Source organism: Callionymus lyra, chromosome 6 (assembly GCF_982586985.1).
Source record: "Callionymus lyra chromosome 6, fCalLyr1.hap1.1, whole genome shotgun sequence".
Taxonomy (NCBI): domain Eukaryota; kingdom Metazoa; phylum Chordata; class Actinopteri; order Syngnathiformes; family Callionymidae; genus Callionymus; species Callionymus lyra.
Genome location: NC_141823.1, coordinates 35455304 through 35471646, shown reverse-complemented (window position 1 = coordinate 35471646; position 16343 = coordinate 35455304). Strand labels below are relative to the sequence as shown.

Sequence of the window (16343 nt, the reverse complement as noted above, 5' to 3'; positions counted from 1 at the left end):
CTAGCCACCTCTGTCAGTCTGCCTATCACCATCGCAAACAAGAAGTGACTCAGAGCCGAGCCCTGATTTAGTCCCACCTCAACCTTGAACTTCTCTGTCATACCTACAGCACAGCTCACCGCTGTCTCACAGTTGGCATACATGTACACACCAGTCTAACATACTTCTCTGCCACTCCAGACTTCCTCACATAGTACCATTGTTCCTCTCTTGGCAACCTGTCATAGGCTTTTTCCAGATCTACAAGGGCACAACGTTTGACCTTCTCTGTATTTCTTTACCAACATTCTTAAAGCAAGACCAACTGCCTTTCCATTCTTCTTCCTCTTCAAGTCTTGCCAACTTGAATAAATAATTATCTTCCTCCTCACTTTCCAACCTACCATACCAGTCATCATATGCCCTTTGTTTGGCCTTTGCCACCTCTACCTTTACCTTGTGCTGCATCTCCCTGTACTCCTGTCTGCTCACTTCAGTCCTCTCAATGTTCCACTTTTTATATGCCAACCTCTTTCCCTTTATATACTCCTTGCACTCCCCCATTCCACCACCAAGTACTCTCCTACCTGTCTTCCTGATTACATTAGCTGTTGTTGTCCAGTCATCTGGGAGCTCTGCCTAAGTACCCTAATTCTTTCTCAACTCCTCCCTGAAAACTATAGAATGATCCTGTATTTTCAGCTTCCGTCACGTTGTCCTTTGTTCTGCCTTTGTCCTCTTTGTCTTTCTTGTCACCAGATTCATCCTGCAAACCACCATCTTATGCTGACTTGCTACACACACTCACCACTACTACTACTTTGCAGTCACTGATCTCCTTCAGAGTACATCGTTTATACAAGATCTACCTGTGTGCTCCTACCTCCAGTCTTATAAGTTACCCTATGCTCATGCCTCTTCTGGAAGAAAGAATTCACTGCACCCATTTACATCTACCACCATCTGTCCCTCTGGGTTGCTGTCCTGAATGCCAGACCTGCCCATCACTTCTTCATCACCTCTATTTCCTGCACAAACATGTCCATTGAAGTCTGCAACAATTATCAAGACATGGGCTTGTGACCTCCTATGGCGGCATTATTTTGCTGACTGCTGTATACCGAATAATACAGCTGATGATTTGTACCTAGATAGTCACATATGGTATTTGTGGTCTGGAATTTGTGCAACGACTCCCCAATGTTTTCTGATCAGTTATTTATCTCAAGACCTGTCATAGGTCATATTTTTTCATGGTAGGTAATTGGTGAGTTCCACAATTACACTCTGTGATTGTTGGTTTCGTCATTAGTCTCAGTGTAGTTCAAATGTGTGGTTGGCAGAAGTTCCTTCTTCTTCAATGATCATTCATCAAATTAGTTCAAATAGATAGATAGAGCGAGAGAGAGAGAGAGAGAGAGAGGGAGAGAGAGAGAGGGATGATATATAGATGGATGGATGGATGGATGGATGGACGGATGGATGGATGGACGGACGGACGGACGGACGGACGGACGGACGGACAGACGGATGGATGAATGAGTAATGTTGCTTCTAGACTGAGGGTGATGTTGTGATTGTAGAATTACAGGTTGATATTTGGCTGCAGATGTTGGTTCTTAGGGAACATAATTAATTTTGTGTTGGCAGGGTTGAGTTTGATTCTCCAAAGATTTTTCGGGGATGGACCAGTAACAAAGATCAGTAGTATATCAGGACTTGTGGGAGGTGAGTTTATATAGGGGTGGCCCACTGCCCCTTGCTAATTGGCGAATCTGTCTTTCACAGCAACAGCATTTAAATAATCACCACCCGAAATGTGTAATTTAAGAGCAAGCATTGATATTTAATTTCAACAATCAATCCAGATAAAAAGGGAAAAGTGATGGCTTGAAATTCCATTAACAAACTGTGATTTTGTTTGAAGGTTGCTTTGGACTATGTCACTTGGACACTACATAACAACCTGACATTTCTCAAGATCGTTGATATTATTTTGGAAAACGATCATTGTACCTTACAAATGAATAGAAAGGGTTGTTGGTTGTGAGTTGTGCTATCTCAATGTAGGATAAGAAAAATAAGTTTTCAAATAATGGCATGAGGTGGTCAATCAAAGCTATACCTTTTCTCACAGCTCGTTGGTTTTCGCTCTAATCTAAGCTCAAGTCACTTGTATATTGACTATACCTTGTCTCATTTAATTCTAAAAATGGGATTTGACTCTCCCAGAGGTTTTCATGTCAATCATTACCAGGGTTTGTCCTGGCTTATAGTGTTTCTCTTTCGATCTTTAAGTGTGTTTTTGTATGGATCTGTGTGCACTTTTTTTATTTGAATTTCAAAAACAACTTTCCTAAATGAATACAGAAATATCTTGCAGTGTAAATCAGCGGTCTTGCTGGTTATTCCCCCTTCTTCCGTTCCCTCTCTTACACCCTTGATTAAATGAATCTCATGAAGAAGCACACAGTGTCCTCTTCTAATTCATATAACCATCATGTTTTTTATTTGAAGTATAAGCCACCTTCAAAACATTTTCCCCTCTCACTGATTTAACGTGTGTGTTAATATGATAATACTCATAATGCATTTAATTTTCTCATATGGTGTGTGGTGATGCTCTCTTCCCATCTCTAAAGAGTTGTAGTCCTTGAGCAAGACCTAGACTCTAAAATTGCTACAGATACCATCAACTTGTCACCTTGGCTTACTTTACAACTAAGTGGGATTTAATTACATTCTTTTTCTCCTTGTACTGTACAACAACTTTAATAAAGGAAGTAGATTTTAGTAATCGGATGAGCTTCATTGTTTTAAAATTCAGTTCTAAAGAGGTCATTTGAAGTTATGCATTAGAGTATATATAATTACTAGAGTTGCTAAGTTTTGAAATATGTTTGGTTTAAAGCTTGTTAAGACAAGGTTATCCAACAAGCAAAACTGTATGTAGTATATAAGTTTTAAAAAAACAAACTTTGTTAGGGGCTTTGTCTTTAATTCAAAATAACATGTTAATAATCACGTTGTCCATTGTCTGACTAAAATGTTGTGATAATATTTTGCTACGGCCTGATTTAGCTTAAAAAACAAAAATTAGGTTAACTATTGTGTTATCTCAGTGTCAAGGTGACCCGAAAGCCCAGAAACAACTGTATCCCGTCTGTTGTCTCTAGGTCAGGGTGAATGACTTCCACCACTGAATATGTATTTCTGGAAGTAAGGGATACCACAAACACATTTGTTTTCGGGCCCCTGAATAGTTACAAAAGGGCAAAAAACTAAAAAAAAATATTTGCGGTAACACAAAAAGTGTGGGGAAACATGGCAGTTGTGAGGAAGTGAAGATTTTTTCATTTCAATTAAGCGTATTTCAATGAGCAAATGAGACATTAGAAAAGGACAGCCTAGACGTCACATGATCAGTTTATTTCCACCAAAATGTTGGCAGGAGAAGCACCAGCTAAAAAGTCAGCAATAACAAATAAAAAGGATGTACAGCACCCAGACAAATATAAGTACCCTATAATTTCACTTGTTGTCCCATTTGGTAGAATGAGTAAGGAACAAGTAGTTATTTAACGGTAATGCATTGAAGTTCAAAAAGAAGTGTTACATGGATGCAATCCATTATTTAGTTTTCTGCTGTGAACTGGAAACCCAATTTCCTGAAGGAGATCTCCAGAGGGATTAATAAAGTGTATCTATCTATCTATAAGAGGGGTCCCAGTGCTTACTTCTCTTTCCCTCTTTTTATTTAACTTCTAGCACTCAATAACCATTTAGTTCTACTTACTCTTTGCGGCAGTATGCCGGGGGTATCTACAATGTTATCGGAAGTCAACTGCGTAATTGTTAGTGCAACCACAACTTGTCAAGAATGTTCAATTCAATTCAATTCAATTTTATTTTAAGTGTCTTATCATAACAAAGTTATCTCAAGACACTTTACAGTTTAAGTAAGACTATAGTGGAGAAAAGAGAAACACATCCCAGCAACTCAACAATGAGTAAAACACAGTGTGGCGTTGACGAGGAAAAACTTCCTTTTAGAAGGCAGAAACCTTTAGCAGAACCAGACCCATTGTTGATGGCCTCCTGCTGTGACCGGCTGGGAGGAAGGATGGGGGGGAGACAGATGGATGGAGAGAAGAGTGAGGGAGGATACAGTGAGAGAAAAGAGGAGAGTATAGTAGAGTCCATGGAGTTGCTGGGGAGAACTCTGGATCCGATGACGTGGTAGAGGTCCTGGATTAGCAGCAGCTCTTGAGGTGGAGTCCTGGGGGAGAGAAATAAAAAGTGTGGGTTTAAACTGCACAGGTGATGAATGTAAGGCAGAAAAGAAGGATATACAGAGCTCGATGTCTAAAGCTCATCCAGCAATCTAAGCCTATAGTAGCTTAAGAAAACAAAAAGGGCTGATTCAGGCAGAGCCCAAGTCAGTCCTAGTTATAGGCTGTATCAAAAAGTAAGTTTTCAAGGTAGTTGGTCGTTGAAACTTACTAGAGTTTGATCTTCTAGAGAGAATCTGTTTATCAGTTAAATTGAGCAGATGTCCTTGATCCCAGAGACAAGCTGGCACCATTGAGAGATTGTTTTGTCTTTCTCAGTGAGACCTGACCTGAAGAATTGCTGAGCAAAGATGAATTTCTAAACGAGGCAATGATTATGTAATATGAATTAAATATAAAATATTATCAGTTAATCAAGTGATCATTTGAAATGTGTTTTAAATCTAAATGATTGATTACAGTAAAGTTGTCATATCCCTACAGAGTCAAAATATATATCCGTTTTAGTGTCTGTGTCGGATAAAGCTGCACGGCTTGTATTAGAAGAATCTAGCAGTTCTTGAATCTTTCCTCTAATAGTTGCGATCTTTTCCTAAAAAGGTTAATGAAATCACTGCTACTGAGATGAGGATGGATGGACTGCTCAATAGACTGATGGCTCTGTGTCAGCCTGGCTAGAGTGCTGAATAAGAACTTTGGGTTATTCTTATTAGCTTCTATAAGTGATGAGTAAGAGCGGGCTCTGGTTTTCAATAGAGATGCCTTGTATATTTTTAACTAATCTTGCCAGACCAGATCTTCTCTAATCGTCTAGAATCCTGTTTTAATTTACGTGTTTCCTGAGTATACCAGAAGCACGACTACTTCTGTTAACAGTCTTTTGAGTTAGTGGTGCAATTAAGTCAAGAGTGTTATGTAGCGAAGCTTCTGCTCTGTAGACTTTGGTCATTTAAGATAAAATCAAAGGTTATTAATCGATATTCGAAAGAACTGAATTCTGAGGAGAGACAATAACATTTTCAATTTCAAGTCCGTATGCTAGGACAAGAACTAATGTGTGTCGGTTCATGTACATACTGAGAGAAACCAAATGACTCCAGGATGGAGTTAAACCTGTTAGCTAAGCTATCGTGGACCATATCAACATGGATGTTAAAGTCACCAACAATAATCGCTTTATCTGATTTAAGCACCATGCTGGTCAGGAACTCGGGGAACTTAGACAATAATTCAGAATATGGTCCAGGAGTACAGCAAAGAGAAGTGACTGACCTGATCTCAAGGTTGTATTAGATATGCCAAGTATAATACTTTCAAAAGAGTTGAAATCAGATTGTGGTCTAGTAAATGTTGACAGACATGAGTTTATGATGGCTGCGACTCCACCTCCTCGACCAGAGTGTCGAGGGGCGTTAAAGTTAGTGTTTAGTGTTAGGCTGGGTGGTGTTTATTCATTTAAGGATACGTAATCATCTATAGACAGACAGGTTTCGGTTAAGCATAATAAGTCAATGGTTTTATCTGATATGAGTTCATTAATTAGTGCAGCTTTTGAGGACAGGGATCGGATATTCAACAATCCACACTTAATTCTCCTGTCCTCTACAATAGTAGTGGAAATTCAAATGTATTTGAATTAGATTTTCTTTTACAACCCTTCTACTGCAGGCATTTTTTCTTGCTTTTATTATGTTTTATAATGTTGCCTGTTGGCTTCTAGCTTTAGAAATCCTCTGGTCTTTATGTGAGGAGTTATTTAGTTTTCCTTATGCTTACGTGAGTTTACGTCATATTTCCAGGGTGGCCCCCGCCTCGTAACTCAGACTCCAGTATGGCTGAAAAATGTTGGTAAATAAAGTCAATATGTTTTTATTTTTCAAACTTCTGAATCAAATGGAAGTATGTAGAATCTACTACACATGTATTGTTGTAGGTTAGCTTGACCAGTCGACTATATGCTAAAATAGTCGTGTTACTACTGTAAAACAGTTATATTGTCTAAATCCGTTAGTGATAAAGTATTTAAGCGTGTGTTGTAGGTAAGCTTAACTAGCTGACAACATCCTAACGTAACAATTATATATAAATGTGGATAAATGAGTCTGCCCACTTATGTTGGACAAGAAAAGCACAAGTGGCTTTTCAGGAAGTCGTTTAGCTCTGCAAATAAGAAATTGGAGGTATGTAATAGTGCTAACAAATGAACAGAGCAGTCCCCTCCTCTGCATCAGTGTACAACCAAATTCTGTTTTTTTTAGTTCCTGCAACACACAAAAAGAAGGGATAATGAATGTATGGCATGGAGAGAGAGCGCAAAGGAAGTTAGGAGAGGAGAAAAGTATAGGAGAGGAGAAGCAAAAATAATAATAGATCATCAATGTTAACCAAAGTCAAAAAGTAAAGATATTGCATTAGAGATATGAAGAAACACATTAAAATACTGCAAATATTAACATTATGTCATATTATAGGATAGTAATAAGAAATTTTCACATTTCTTTGAACCCTATTTTAAGATTTTTTGTCAGCCTGGTGTTCCGCTTTCTTCCCTAAGTCAGGTGTATTTGTATCTTGATTAAACAATTTAAACACAAAGAAGAAATACATTTTGAAGCTCAGCGCTGGATCATCTATACCCGGATAAATATAAAAAAATTAAGCTCCAAGAGAGGTATGTAATCTATAAAATGATTCCCTGGTTTATGTCCTTATTGTTTTCAGGCTTGATGTGCAAGGCATTCTGGGATACCACTTGCTAGCAAAGTCGGTCCCGGAGAATATCAAAAGTAAGAAAGTTACGCCCTTTCTCTCATTCCTCAACATCTAGGGGACAATCCTTCCTTGCTGCGGGAGCGCTCATTTTGAGCTTGAGGAACGAGATTGAGGAATGAAGAGGTTAATGGGATAGGGCCATGGTCTTCTTCTGCATAGTCAGAGCGGAGATTCAAGAGAATTGTGGTGATTGTAAACCCAGCACCCCAGCAGATGTGTGGGAGCACTTTGCAGCCAAAAGAAGAGGAAGAAGATTGACTAGATAGAAATTTGACGGTTTGCGAACTGTATGGCACAAACTTAAAAATGCAGTGGAAATACAACACAATCACTAGAGTCTGTGTTCCAAAACGTAATGCACAAACAAAAGCACCGTTAAAGCAACCCTAACCAGCGCAGAGAGAGTGCACTGAAGTGATACAGGTGGACCTTGCATACAACCAAGTGTACATTATTATTATGGCGCACTTTAAACACAAAGAGCAGGTCACATATATTTTACAAACCAGGGACATGCTCGAGAGAAACACCGGACAGTCTGTCGCAGAGTGGGAAATCAGTGGAAAGCACCCTGCTGTCCTCATCAATAACATAGCAAATATGAAGAAATATGATAGCAGCAGGATCCAGTGTTTATACTACATGTTAAATGCTAATCTAGCACTTAATCTAGCTGCACAATGTGCTGTCAAAGTAAATGCTGTTGCAAGCCTGCTGGGAAGAGTAAGTTGTATTGTTAACTTCTTTAGACAAAGCAGACGTAAACATTATTTAAAACATTATTATAAATAATAATGTGGCTCTTAATGTACTTTTTCATAATGACAATGTATTTTGTATTTTTTAATTGTAGAAGCTTGTAAGGTACCGTTTGCACTGTTAATAAATTAAGCTTATTAATCATATTTAGTTTCAATTAAATTAGTAAACCAAAAGAAAGTAGAACAATCCAAAAAAGCACTAAAATTCAGTACCCTTATATTGTACAAGATAGTGTAAAAATGTATATAAACATATCAATTATCGTGGGGTGAGAAAAATCACATCGTATTGTGAGATTAGTGTAAACGCTCCTCCTTAGTGGTCACATATATTAACGAATTAGTAGCAACAGTATAGAGTGAATTAAATTGGAGCTTTGCTGCAGTTATTTGAAAGATTATGAAAAGAGTTGAATGCCCATTCTTTCCTGTTAATTGCTCGCATTCATTAATGTAATAAAAGTGCACTTCTAAAGGAGTTATTGAAACCTGCATTTAAATAACTGTCAGTTATAATTTAACTACAATGAAAAAGTTATGCTTATTTGTTTGGAGGTTTGATGTTAAATGACACTTACTTGGTATAGCTAGTTGGTTTCACCAGTTCTCAAGCATAAGCAGCAACCCAGAAAATGCATGTCTCAACAAGAGTTTGGGTGCAAAAAGTTCCTTAACTCTTGTGCTATCTTCCCAACACATTTGTTTAGGGGTATTTGGGTAACTTTGACCCATAAATAACACAATGGTTAATAGACTCCAGAAACGTTTGAAATTTCAAAGTAAGGTGTGACGAAATGTATTTTTCGAACACCCATTCTAGTCTTTGTTATTAGGCAAAACAAAGACATTTACACAAACCAAGATAGTAACAACTTCAACACTTGCACTCAGTAGGTGGATTGTATAATTGTAGAATGTGTTAAAAAGCTTCAGTTTATGTAAACAATACAGAGGCATAATGAAAAGATGAACCAAAAGCACCAAGCATGTTGGTGTGACGATGCATTACATTATCAGAAATAGTGTCCTCCCTTGATGCAAGGTTGTATAATTTCAGGAACATCTAGGTGCACAGGGAAATTTGTGGCCTACAGTACTTCATTTGTTCCCATAAAGAATATAGTCTTTGGTTTCTACACAATTCATCATAATGTGAAATTAATTCATTAAGATAACAAGGGCTCTGCTCAGTCAGGTCAGATTTAAAAATGCATCTATATATGTGGTGCTATTTTTTTTTAAATAGCAGTGGAAAAAGGACAAGAAATCGGATAAGAATAGATAGTTTTTCAATGTGTAAAAGGACACGTCCCATTTACAACTTCAGGTTTACTGGAAACCATGAAGGCGTCTTACTCATCAACTGCAGAGGAGATCGAATCTGTTGAAATCCATTTCTCTTTGGCTGCAATTGCACATATTAACTCTTGATCTCAAGAAGGAGGAAATGGGAATGGACCTGGAAATGAAAAGGGTGTTATAATCTGGATGCTAGCTAAGGCTTCTCAAAGTTGTAGACACTGGAAAAAGACAGAGCCAGTTATAGGGTGAATGCTGGTAAAAGCCTGGAAGGTTGGAGTGTACAAACAGGATGAGGAGAGTAGAAACACATGCAAAATTAAGCAGATGGATAGAAGACCGCTAGAGACAATATGCCAGGAAAGATGTATAGAAACCAGAAAGGGAAGGATGAGATGAATGTATAAATGAAGAAAAATGATGAAGAAATTAAACCGAGGAGGTTTAAGAGAGAGTAGGGAGGAATGACCACAAGGAAAAGGTATGTGATGGATGGATGTGAAGAAGAAAATAAAGGAGATGAACGGTAGGCTGCAGGGTCCTAAACCGTGTTCCATCTTTCGGCACCAGCACTGGAGCTGATCCTAGCTGCGCAAGTCAATTACTGGAATTCCTCTAAATGAGTAGTGGCATTGTGTGTTGGGGGAGTTTTACAGTCTTTTTGTAATGAAAGTCAATTTTCTCACTGCTGGTGGTGAAACATGCGAATGGCAATGTACATTAGGACCTTTGAAAGTGTGATCATTCATTTATATTCCAGCACTCAGAGTTTTGGTCTCGTCTCGGTCTCCAATGCATTTTTACTCCATCTTGTGTATGTCAGGGAATGGGCTGACTCTCGATTACTGTTTAAGACCATTCAGGACTGACAGAAAAAAAGAGCTGCAGCTGCCTGCTTCACATTGTTGTAATGAACACGCCTCCGCTGCACAGCTGATGAAGGCATTGCACCAATGGGACAGTCAAGGAAAATACCAAAATTTAGCTTTTATTAAGTTTGGCTTCAAAAACCATACAGGGTAAATATGTCATGAATTTACCGAAGAAAATACCCCGCAGTGTAAATTCTGCCTGTTTACTAGAGTGATCCAAATGCCATGAGTGTTATACCAGATCACCAATTATATACAAGTTCACAGTGGACTATCTCTGGGCAGTGATTTTTACCAGAAACAATGCTGGTCTCAAGATGTGACATACTTTTTCAAAAAAGGAAATCATGGCTCTCTAACAAGCTTTTTTAGGAAAACACTTGTAACCTAACCATTCAGAAATCAACTCAATGTTCAGCACACACGTACTAGTTTGGACAAAGAATGGAAGACCCCATACCACAATGAAGCAATGAAAAAATGAAATAAATAAATACATGGCCTAGTTAAATCAATGTAATTAGGCAAATTGGATCAGCTATAAAACAAGATTCAAAGCTTGTTTGCTGGACTTAATGACATTGTTTTTCTTCATCAAAACATGAATCCCTTTTTTAATTTCGCACGAAGCAGCCTTGGTCCTTGTCATATTAGTTATACATTAAAATTAATCTTTTAAAGGTGTTGGTTACATTGAATTAATCAAACATAACAACTTCTTGTTTCATTCTTTGTGTCTTAGGATTTTATTTAATTGTTCTTATTCTGTTCTGTTGATCAATTATAAACGGACTTGATTGCTGTGGCAGCTGTTTGATAAGAATTGTTGTTATGGTGCCAAGACACCTTTTCAGCATATTTATCTTCAAAGCACTACCTAGAAATGTGTTGCTGTGAACAAAGTCAATAGTTATGTTTTATGCTAAACAATGTGATGAAAATAATAGAAGCTAATTTTCTGCCTACAGAACAAAGATTGTCATAGCATAAGAATCTTAGAAACTTTAAGATAGTCCAGAATTAGGGCAGTCTGGCATATGGTTTTAAGTCCACAAGTTAGAAATTCTCGTTATTATATATCATTTTAGCTCCTTATTGGCCGTGGTACACTTTGTAACACTGCAATTTGAATCCTTTTATCTGTGTCGTAAAAATATCCTTTTGTATAGTGCGGGTAATGAACTTGAGAAAGTGTTAGCTGGTACCTGCCGCACTTTCTCCCCTGAGGCTCAGTCAAGAAAAGGAGGACAACTGTGCGATGTGGTTAGAGGGCTTTGCACCATGCATAGATTCTAGGTTACGTTTCGATTTTCAGGAGCTCTGATTCAGAATGCTACGACAAGATGTATGTACCCAAGGTGACCAACCCTCTTGACAGCAGTAATCACATGGAGCCCAAGACACAAGTCAACTGTGGCTGCGAGATTTGGGCACCCATGACAGCATGGGCTACTGACCCCATTGCCATGTCTTGGGTACACCCTGGCGAATTTCGAGGTTGAGGCCCAGAATGCAGCTACACAGATCGCAGATCTAACTCAGTGAGAGAACATTTAGGTGTGAGACCACCTCACACAGCCCACAGCTGCTGTGCCAGATAAGCAATGCTTCAGAGTGTTCAGCCTACCTCTGGAAATAACAGGCCAAAGCCCCCACTCAACACAACAGATAACCGGCAGGTAGAACTCCCAGCATGTGACTGTTGGAAGGAGGATTTGACAATTTGGGCAGAATGTTTGGTCCAGCCTTAGAGACAAAGATGACTCAGGTGGCTATTAGAGAGTTCACACACTCACTCATTCTATCCTGAAGCCATTGACCATAAGGAGCAAAAACTCTGAAGAACGTCATCACATGAGACCTGGACCAGAGGCTCTAAGGCTGAAAGCCCCACTGAGGGCTGAAGGGCAGGAGGTATGACCCGTTATCTGCGCCAACAACTTCAACCATAGGGGATTGAGGAGTGTGGGGCTACAATAACTTCCTCAGACAACCTGTTTTATGCCCTTTTTTTGTTTTTAATTATATTTTTTTACAAAATGTGAAAAAGGTGTGTACTCTGTTCTTGTTTTGTCTTCCCGGAAGCTTCCTAATCTCTTCACAATACTTTCTCTAATTATTATAGAAATAATGGAAAAAATATTTTTACCTCAATGTTTACAAGCGAACAGTTGGATGGACCATATTGTTCTACTATCTTAACTATACAAAATAAGAATAAATATCCCAGAAAATAGGGGGGAAAAAAGTCAGTAGTATTCTGCATCTAGTCACATCTGTGCATCAAAGCAAACTCTTCTTTTTAGGCTGGATATGTAAAGATTGAATCCATGTTTAGAAACGGAGGATGAAGATTATTTAATATTAGCAAGAAAAACATGTTAAGGGTGGATCGTTTAGGGTGAACATAGAGTTGGGTCCCGTCTGTAGAGAGGATAGACACAAAGAAGAGGGGGAAAAGAGATTGATAATGGGACATCACGGTATGAATGTAGTGGTGAGGGAATGGTGATGGATAAAGATAATTATCTTAAGGGCAGAGATCCATCCGACTGACCAAATGTATAGTCCAGTTCGCTATAAGCTTACTAATTTCCTAAAGTCTAAAAAAATGTCTACTTTACCTATCTGTTCTAGGCTTACACCCGAGAGAGAGTGCAGTAAACACGTTTTCTCACCTTTTATTTTTTAAATCTCCGTACAGCAATTAAAATAAGACTTGATTTTCTGTATTCATTATGTTGATACTTTGGACAGAAAATTAGTTACCAACATGGTCTTCTTGTATTCTGCCACTGCAAGCCCATCTCATCTTAATAAATGCAATTTTACTTAAAGTTCATAACAGATTTACAGTTTAGACTACACTCTATAAAATAAGAGAAAAACAGGTCACCATAAATCACAATGGGCAAGCGTTTGTTAAAAGTGTTGAGTAAAAGCTACTGTAGCCTCCTGTTTGAGTGAGCTAATTTAACATAGATCCAGTGATGAATGACAAATATGTGACACCTTATGACTGCTTCAAAGCTGCCAGTGACAAGGCATATTTATCTTAGGCTTTTGTTATCACCTATCAAACTGACACAGCAGTCGTTGATAGCTCTCACACTATTGTATGCAGCAATTACAATCCATTCTAATCTGTAGACATCATAATGATTGTTGTTAGCCTTGTTGCTTGCGACATCGTCAGAATGGGTGCATGATGCCTGAGGCAGAACTTGTCATGTTGTAATATTTTGAAATTAAACTGCACCAAAGCAGTCAAAGTTGAGGGAAAAGAGATCACATAATTGCCAGAGAAATGTGTTTAGTAAAAAAATCGTTTGATCAGTCATTCAGTTACATTTTGGGATATTGTTTATATATTTATTTTAGAATTAAAAAAGACAAGCTTATAGATAGTTTATTGATCCTCAAAAGATAAATTCTGTTTAGTCTGTTGTGTCAATTTACTTGATTCCAGGTTCTTCATCAGCGTGTCTTTAATTCTGCTCTTTCCTGCATGTCCTGTTTTCACCTTCCTGGTAAGATAGCAAGATACACAGACAGAAGGACGGACGGACGGAATGTAAAATATTAATTGTCCTTGTACCTTTTTTAGGTTAAGTTTATTATTGTTTTATATCGGTGTTGACAATTCAATTGTCTGTTTTTACATTGTACATTCAATTCATGTTAGATCAGTTTACCAGAGGGGGGCCGTCGAGCATGGAATAGAGTAGATTATGTTTTTGCTGAATGCTAAATAAAATGTAAAATTAAATCCGCTAGTGAGGCAAGCTATACCGCAGCACTGTGCCTCTCCTCTAGGTGGCTACATGACAGGTTCTTTCTGGCTTTATTGCTGTTTGAACAGGAGAAAGTAAGAAGAGTTGTCAGTCCTCAGAGGCAGGTGGCGAGATAAGAGCCCTCTTGGTAATATCCTTGTCTATAGAAAAGTACAGGAATCTATTACATATTTTCATGAGATGCTTCAATCTCATCAGATTGAGGGTCCTTTAAAACAGTCTATTGTTTTAAAAAATGTGTTTTTGATTCAACAATCTCAGCTTTTGCCTTTTTCATACCTAGTTACAATAGTTTTGTACCGATACCAGGGGTCCTATAGTATCTGGAAGGAAACCTGCAGCTTGTCTTTCTTCCACCTTTGCTCGGTCCTTCGGCACTCTTGTCTTGGCTGGTCGTTAAACCAGGGCTCAGGTTTGTCTTTTTGCTGCAAAATGTTTAATGATGGCACAGCATCTAGTATGTCCTGTCTGGTGTCAGAGCAATGGTCCATGTGTTATTTGTAATGGCCAGACCCAGGGTTGACCCCAAGCACAATCAATCAATACCAATGTTGTGTGCTGCATTGACAGTAGACCAACTATCATACCTAATCCACAGATAACTTTTCCTTAAAACAGCTGAAACTGTGCTATGGGCAGATTCTACCACCATCCTTATGTGGCTATGGTCAACAAAGTGTTCATTGGAACCACAGTCTGAGATACAAGACTTGACAGCTACCCAACATGTGGACATAAAATCAGCAGCTGATCCCACTTGTGAACAGACATTAGCTGTTCTGCCTGCACCAAACCACTGGAGAGAAAGGACACAACTCATGGAATCACATGATGGAGCAGAGATCAGAAAGAATATTACCTTTTGTCTAGTGTGTAAATTTAACTGCATTTTAGGTTGTTTTTTTTTAATCCGATTTACCATACTGGTAATAATTTGTTATTATTATTAAGATTATTAAGTTTCCATTGTCTTACAAATCACATATGACATTTTTATTTCTAGATAAAGAAGTTATATTATTTCTTTTTAACGTTTATATTTGTTGATTTGCAGATGCCATTCGTTATTATTTTAACCTTTTATTGCATCATATAATCATCCAAACCTTTATCAGTTCATTCTTTATGTCATTCATCAATCTGCTTATATGAAGGCACTCGGAGTGGCAGTTGTGAGCGATATGCATCCAGCACATCTCAATCTAAACACAATTCAGGACATTGGCTTTAAAATTTGGTTCTTGTGAAGTAAAGCATTTTCTCGACTGGAGGGCACCCCAATTCATTGATTGTTTTAAAAACCCTTAGTTCTACCCTTCTCTTTTGTGTCTTGTTTTAAAAACTGCTCTTTTTTATGTTAAAAGTGATGTTTTATTGTTTTAACCAATATCCATGTTTTATACATGTATTGCAATATTTAGTGATATTACAGTGTAGTGTACAGTGTTCATTTTCTTCAAGTCGTGTGGCCCAAGAATAGTACTTATTACTTATTATTACTTATCTACCACCACTGGCATAGTGCTGCGTTACACAATGCAATGATATTTCACACTGAGAAAAGCAGCTGCAGTTGAGCTCTAGTGTACGTTTGTGTGTGTGCATGTGTATTTGTAACAGAGCTGCTGGTGCGATAATTGGTTCCCGCCTTCCTGTGTTGACCTACAAATGAATGTGTGTGTGAAAATTAAATCCGCAGTACATTTGAAGGGATGGCGATATGGAGCTTAGTTTCATAATGATTTACTGTGACATAATGGCAGTTGGATTACAGCTTGCAGGTATGCACACTCGCGTTTTGGAAGATTTCAATTTATTTTGTGATGATGATTTGAACTAAAGCTTGATAATACTCAGTATTTCTGTTTATTTCTACATTCACTCTGTATTTTGCAGACATCTCTGTATTTATTAAAAGTCAATTTCAATTCAACTTGGTTAAATATCAGGGAAGACATGACCGTTTTCTCAAAAGTAACAGATGTTATCAAATTTAGTTTCTTTTAAGGTTTATTATGTCTGTATATGTAACAACTGTGCATTGTGTGTTCTTACATACCCTATTGAAAATTGAGATTGATATCTGCAAACACCTGCAACACACAATAAACATTTTGGTCAGTTAAAAGGATTTGATTAAAGCCATGTGGTACATTTACAACAATTAAAAGTTATGTTATTGCAACAATAATTATATGACTGCCCTTAAGTATCAAATAAAAAAAGTTTAAATGTTCGGACTTTTCCATTTTGAAAAATGTAGTTAGAGTAATTTATTTTTACCTGTAGCTTTATTTCCCTTGAGGGAGTCAAGTACTGTGTAAAAATATGGAAAAGGAAAAACGAATGATCAACATCAATTCATTACTTGTTTCTGAGTAAAAATAGCTTTTCCTTCAAAGTTTTTACTGGAAATCCAGCTGCCATAATCTCAATCTCTGGTTCATCTTTAAGGGCAATGAGAGATATACTGGGATTTCTTTTCCATTTCTATAATTAAAAGCTTTCTCTCAACCCACCTTTAATGTCTGGTATGTTGTTGAATTGCTGGGATCTATTTTTCCTTAATCAACT

General features: G+C 37.8%; 1 protein-coding gene across 1 annotated transcript in view; it reads left to right on the top strand.

Moving 5' to 3' along the window:
* The window catches only part of LOC148078931 (CUB and sushi domain-containing protein 1-like), a 462769-nt gene that overhangs the window by 60184 nt on the left and 386242 nt on the right, over nt 1-16343 (top strand). The window lies entirely within an intron of this gene.